Consider the following 6865-nt stretch of genomic DNA (forward strand, 5'->3'; position numbering starts at 1 on the left):
GGGGGGGGGTGTGCTGCACGGTGGGGGGGTCAGAGCTGAAAGGTGGGCGGGTCAGAGCTGAAAGGTGGGCGGGTCAGCGCTGCACGGTGGGGGGGTCCGCGCTGCACGGTGGGGGGGTCAGTGCTGAAAGGTGGGAGGGTCAGTGCTGCACGATGGGGGGGGTCAGTGCTGAAAGGTGGGAGGGTCAGGGCTGCACGATGTGAGGGTCAGTGCTGCACGGTGGGGGGGTCAGAGCTGAAAGGTGGGAGGGTCAGAGCTGAAAGGTGGGAGGGTCAGAGCTGAAAGGTGGGAGGGTCAGTGCTGCACGGTGTGAGGGTCAGTGCTGCACGGTGTGAGGGTCAGAGCTGCACGGTGTGAGGGTCAGTGCTGCACGGTGGGGGGGTCAGAGCTGAAAGGTGGGAGGGTCAGAGCTGAAAGGTGGGAGGGTCAGTGCTGCACGATGTGAGGGTCAGTGCTGCACGATGTGAGGGTCAGCGCTGCACGGTGGGGGGGGGGTGTGCTGCACGGTGGGGGGGTCAGTGCTGCACGGTGGGGGGGTCAGAGCTGAAAGGTGGGAGGGTCAGAGCTGAAAGGTGGGAGGGTCAGTGCTGCACGATGTGAGGGTCAGTGCTGCACGATGTGAGGGTCAGCGCTGCACGGTGGGGGGGGGGTGTGCTGCACGGTGGGGGGGTCAGTGCTGCACGGTGGGGGGGTCAGAGCTGAATGGTGGGAGGGTCAGCGCTGCACGGTGGGAGGGTCAGCGCTGCACGGTGGGGGGGTCAGTGCTGCACGATGGGGGTGTCAGTACTGAAAGGTGGGAAGGTCAGTGCTGCACGATGGGAGGGTCAGAGCTGCACGGTGGGGGGGTCAGTGCTGAAAGGTGGGAGGGTCAGTGCTGCACGATGGGGGGGTCAGTGCTGAAAGGTGGGAGGGTCAGGGCTGCACGATGGGGGGGGGTCAGTGCTGAAAGGTGGGTGGGTCAGTGCTGCACGATGTGGGGGTCAGTGCTGCACGATGGGGGGGTCAGTGCTGCACGATGGGAGGGTCAGAGCTGCACGATGTGAGGGTCAGAGCTGCACGATGTGAGGGTCAGTGCTGCACGGTGGGGGAGTCAGAGCTGAAAGGTGGGAGGGTCAGTGCTGAAAGGTCTGAGGGTCAGTGCTGCACGATGTGAGGGTCAGCGCTGCACGGTGGGGGGGTCAGCGCTGCACGGTGGGGGGGTCAGCGCTGCACGGTGGGGGGGTCAGAGCTGAAAGGTGGGCGGGTCAGAGCTGAAAGGTGGGCGGGTCAGCGCTGCACGGTGGGGGGGTCAGCGCTGCACGGTGGGGGGGGTCAGTGCTGAAAGGTGGGAGGGTCAGGGCTGCACGATGGGGGGGTCAGTGCTGAAAGGTGGGTGGGTCAGTGCTGCACGATGTGGGGGGGTCAGAGCTGAAAGGTGGGCGGGTCAGAGCTGAAAGGTGGGCGGGTCAGCGCTGCACGGTGGGGGGGTCAGTGCTGCACGGTGGGGGGGGTCAGTGCTGAAAGGTGGGAGGGTCAGGGCTGCACGATGGGGGGGTCAGTGCTGAAAGGTGGGTGGGTCAGTGCTGCACGATGTGGGGGTCAGTGCTGCACGATGGGGGGGTCAGAGCTGCACGGTGTGAGGGTCAGAGCTGCACGGTGTGAGGGTCAGAGCTGCACGGTGTGAGGGTCAGTGCTGCACGGTGGGGGCTGAGAGCTGAAAGGTGGGAGGGTGAGAGCTGAAAGGTGGGAGGGTCAGAGCTGAAAGGTGGGAGGGTCAGTGCTGCACGATGTGAGGGTCAGCGCTGCACGGTGGGGGGGGGGTGTGCTGCACGGTGGGGGGGTCAGAGCTGAAAGGTGGGAGGGTCAGCGCTGCACAGTGGGAGGGTCAGTGCTGCACGATGGGGGTGTCAGTACTGAAAGGTGGGAAGGTCAGTGCTGCACGATGGGGGGGGGTCAGTGCTGCACGATGGGGGTGTCAGTGCTGAAAGGTGGGAAGGTCAGTGCTGAAAGGTGGGAGGGTCAGTGCTGAAAGGTGGGAGGGTCAGTGCTGCACGATGGGGAGGGTCAGTGCTGCACGATGGGGAGGGTCAGTGCTGCACGATGGGGAGGGTCAGTGCTGCACGATGGGGAGGGTCAGTGCTGCACGATGGGGAGGGTCAGTGCTGCACGATGGGGAGGGTCAGTGCTGCACGATGGGGGGGGGTCAGTGCTGCACAATGGGGGGGGTCAGAGCTGCACAATGGTGGGGTCAGTGCTGCAAGGTGGGAGGGACAGTACTGCACGATGGGGGGGTCAGTGCTGCACAATGGGGGGGGTCAGTGCTGCACGATGGGGGGGCTCAGTGCTGAAAGGTGGGAAGGTCAGCGCTGCACAGTGGGAGGGACAGCACTGCACGATGTGAGGGACAGCACTGCACGATGTGAGGGTCAGTGCTGCACGATGTGAGGGTCAGTGCTGCACGATGGGGGGGGTCAGTGCTGCAAGGTGGAAGAGTCAGTGCTGCACGATGTGGGGGGTCAGTGCTGCACGATGGGGGGTCAGTGCTGCACGATGGGGGGTCAGTGCTGCACGATGGGGGTGTCAGTGCTGCACGATGGGGGTGTCAGTGCTGCAAGGTGGGTGGGTCAGTGCTGCACGATGGGGGGTCAGTGCTGCACGGTGGGTGGGTCAGTGCTGCACGATGGGGGGGGTCAGTGCTGCACGATGGGGGGGTCAGTGCTGCACGATGGGGGGGTCAGTGCTGCACGATGGGGGGGTCAGTGCTGCACGATGGGAGGGACAGCGCTGCACGATGTGAGGGTCAGCGCTGCACGATGTGAGGGTCAGCGCTGCACGATGTGAGGGTCAGCGCTGCACGATGTGAGGGTCAGCGCTGCACGATGTGAGGGTCAGCGCTGCACGATGTGGGGATCAGCGCTGCACGATGGGGGGTGTCAGTGCTGAAAGGTGGGAAGGTCAGTGCTGCACGATGGGGGGGGGGTCAGTGCTGAAAGGTGGGAGGGTCAGCACTGCACAGTGGGAGGGACAGCGCTGCACGCTTTGAGGGTCAGTGCTGCACGATGGGGGGGGTCAGTGCTGCAAGGTGGGAGGGTCAGTGCTGCACGATGTGGGGGTCAGTGCTGCACGGTGGGGGGGTCAGTCCTGAAAGGTGGGAAGGTCAGTGCTGCACGATGGTGGGGTCAGTGCTGCACGATGTTGGGGTCAGTGCTGAAAGGTGTGAGGGTCAGTGCTGCACGATGGTGGGGTCAGTGCTGCACAATGGGGGGGTCAGTCCTGAAAGGTGGGAGGGTCAGCACTGCACGATGTGAGGGTCAGTGCTGCACAATGGAGGGTCAGTGCTGCATGATGTGGGGGGTCAGTGCTGCAAGGTGGGATGGTCAGTACTGCACGATGGGGGGGTCAGTGCTGCACGATGGAGGGTCAGTGCTGCACGATGTGAGGGACAGCGCTGCACGATGTGAGGGACAGCGCTGCACGATGTGAGGGACAGCGCTGCACGATGTGAGGGACAGCGCTGCACGATGTGAGGGACAGCGCTGCACGATGTGAGGGACAGCGCTGCACGATGTGAGGGTCAGTGCTGCAAGGTGGAAGGGTCAGTACTGCACGATGTCGGAGTCAGTGCTGCAAGGTGGGAGGGTCAGTGCTGCACAGTGGGAGGGACAGCGCTGCACGATGGAGGGTCAGTGCTGCACGATGTGAGGGACAGTACTGCACGATGTGAGGGACAGCGCTGCACGATGTGAGGGACAGCGCTGCACGATGTGAGGGACAGCGCTGCACGATGTGAGGGTCAGTGCTGCAAGGTGGAAGGGTCAGTGCTGCACGATGGGGGGGGTGTCAGTGCTGAAAGGTGGGAGGGTCAGTGCTGCACGATGGGGGGGGGTCAGCGCTGCTCTGTGGGAGGGTCAGCGCTGCTCTGTGGGAGGGACAGCACTGCACGATGGGAGGGTCAGTGCTGCACGATGGGAGGGTCAGTGATGCAAGGTGGGAGGGTCAGTACTGCACGATGGGGGGGTCAGTGCTGCAAGGTGGAAGGGTCAGTGCTGCACGCTGTCAGGGTCAGTGCTGCACGATGGGGGGGTCAGTGCTGAAAGGTGGGAGGGTCAGTGCTGCACGATGGTGGGGTCAGTGCTGCACGATGGTGGGGTCAGTGCTGCACGATGGTGGGAGGGTCAGTGCTGCACGATGGGGGGGACAGTGCTGCAAGGTGGAAGGGTCAGTGCTGCAAGGTGGAAGGGTCAGTGCTGCACGATGGTGGGGTCAGTGCTGCACGATGGTGGGAGGGTCAGTGCTGCACGATGGGGGGGACAGTGCTGCAAGGTGGAAGGGTCAGTGCTGAAAGGTGGGAAGGTCAGTGCTGCACGATGGGGGGGGCTCAGTGCTGAAAGGTGGAAGGGTCAGCGCTGCACAGTGGGAGGGACAGCACAGCACGATGTGAGGGACAGCGCTGCACGATGTGAGGGTCAGCGCTGCACGATGTGGGGGTCAGTGCTGAAAGGTGGGAGGGTCAGCGCTGCACGATGTGGGGGTCAGCGCTGCACGATGTGGGGGTCAGCGCTGCACGATGGGGTGGTCAGTGCTGCACGATGGCGTGGTCAGTGCTGCAAGGTGGGAGGGTCAGTGCTGCAAGGTGGGAGGGTCAGTGCTGCACGATGGCGTGGTCAGTGCTGCAAGGTGGGAGGGTCAGTGCTGCAAGGTGGGAGGGTCAGTGCTGCACGATGGCGTGGTCAGTGCTGCAAGGTGGGAGGGTCAGTGCTGCAAGGTGGGAGGGTCAGTGCTGCAAGGTGGGAGGGTCAGTGCTGCACGATGGCGTGGTCAGTGCTGCAAGGTGGGGGGGGGTCAGTGCTGCACGATGGGGGGGTCAGGGCTGCACGATGGGGGGGTCAGGGCTGCACGATGGGGGGGTCAGTGCTGCAAGGTGGGAGGGTCAGTGCTGCAAGGTGGGAAGGTCAGTGCTGCAAGGTGGGGGGGTCAGTCCTGAAAGGTGGGAAGGTCAGTGCTGCACGATGGGAGGGGTCAGTGCTGCACGATGTGGGGGTCAGTGCTGCAAGGTGGGGGGGTCAGTGCTGCAAGGTGGGGGGGTCAGTGCTGCAAGGTGGGGGGGTCAGGGCTGCACGATGTGGGGGTCAGTGCTGCAAGGTGGGAGGGTCAGTGCTGCACGATGTGGGGGTCAGTGCTGCAAGGTGGGAGGGTCAGTGCTGCAAGGTGGGGGGGTCAGTCCTGAAAGGTGGGAAGGTCAGTGCTGCACGATGGGGGGGTCAGTGCTGCAAGGTGGAAGGGTCAGTGCTGCAAGGTGGAAGGGTCAGTGCTGCACGATGGGGGGGTCAGTGCTGCACGATGGGGGGGTCAGTGCTGCACGATGGGGGGGTCAGTGCTGCAAGGTGGGAGGGTCAGTGCTGCACGATGGCGTGGTCAGTGCTGCAAGGTGGGGGGGGGTCAGTGCTGCACGATGGGGGGGTCAGGGCTGCACGATGGGGGGGTCAGGGCTGCACGATGGGGGGGTCTGTGCTGCAAGGTGGGAGGGTCAGTGCTGCAAGGTGGGAAGGTCAGTGCTGCAAGGTGGGGGGGTCAGTGCTGCACGATGGGGGGGGTCAGTGCTGCACGATGGGGGGGTCAGTGCTGCACGATGGGGGGGGGGGGGGGTCAGTGCTGCAATGTGGGAGGGTCAGTGCTGCATGATGGGACGGTCAGTGCTTCACGATGGGAGGGTCACTGCTGCACGATGGGGGGGTCAATGCTGCAAGGTGAAGGGTCAATGCTGCAAGGTGGGAGGGTCAGTGCTGCACGATGGGGGGGTCAGTGCTGCACGATGGAGGGTCAGTGCTGCAAGGTGGGAGGGTCAGGACTGCACGATGTGGGGGTCCGTGCTGCAAGGTGGGAGGGTCAGTGCTGCACGATGGGGGGGTCAGTGCTGCACGATGTGAGGGTCAGTGCTGCACGATGGGGGGCTCAGTGCTGCACGATGGGGGGCTCAGTGCTGCAAGGTGGAAGGGTCAGTGCTGCACGATGTTGGGGTCAGTGCTGCAAGGTGGGATGGTCAGGACTGCACGATGGGGGGGTCAGTGCTGCACGATGGAGGGTCAGTGCTGCAAGGTGGGAGGGTCAGTACTGCACGATGTGGGGGTCAGTGCTGCAAGGTGGGAGGGTCAGTGCAGCACGATGGGGGTTAGTGCTGCAAGGTGGGAGGGTCAGTACTGCACGATGTGGGGGTCAGTGCTGCAAGGTGGGAGGGTCAGAGCTGCACGATGGGGGGGGTCAGTGCTGCACGATGTGGGGTCAGTGCTGCACGATGTGGGGTTCAGTGCTGCAAGGTGGGATGGTCAGTGCTGCACGATGGAGGGTCAGTGCTGCAAGGTGGGAGGGTCAGTGCTGCACGATGGGGGGGGTCAGTGCTGCACGATGGGGGGGGTCAGTGCTGCACGATGGGGGGGGGTCAGTGCTGCACGATGTGGGGTTCAGTGCTGCACGATGGGGGGGGTCAGTGCTGCACGATGTGAGGGTCAGAGCTGCAAGGTGGGAGGGTCAGTGCTGCACGATGGGGGGGGGTCAGTGCTGCACGATGGGGGGGGGTCAGTGCTACACGCTGTGAGGGTCAGTGCTGCACGATGGAGGGTCAGTGCTGCAAGGTGGGAGGGTCAGTGCTGCACGATGGGGGGGGGGGGTCAGTGCTACACGCTGTGAGGGTCAGTGCTACACGCTGTGAGGGTCAGTGCTACACGCTGTGAGGGTCAGTGCTGCACGATGGAGGGTCAGTGCTGCAGGATGGAGGGTCAGTGCTGCAAGGTGGGAGGGTCAGTGCTGCACGATGGGGGGGGGTCAGTGCTGCACGATGGGGGGGGTCAGTGCTGCACGATGTGGGGTTCAGTGCTGCACGATGGAGGGT

The sequence above is a fragment of the Heterodontus francisci genome, chromosome 29 (genome assembly GCF_036365525.1).
Source record: "Heterodontus francisci isolate sHetFra1 chromosome 29, sHetFra1.hap1, whole genome shotgun sequence".
Taxonomy (NCBI): domain Eukaryota; kingdom Metazoa; phylum Chordata; class Chondrichthyes; order Heterodontiformes; family Heterodontidae; genus Heterodontus; species Heterodontus francisci.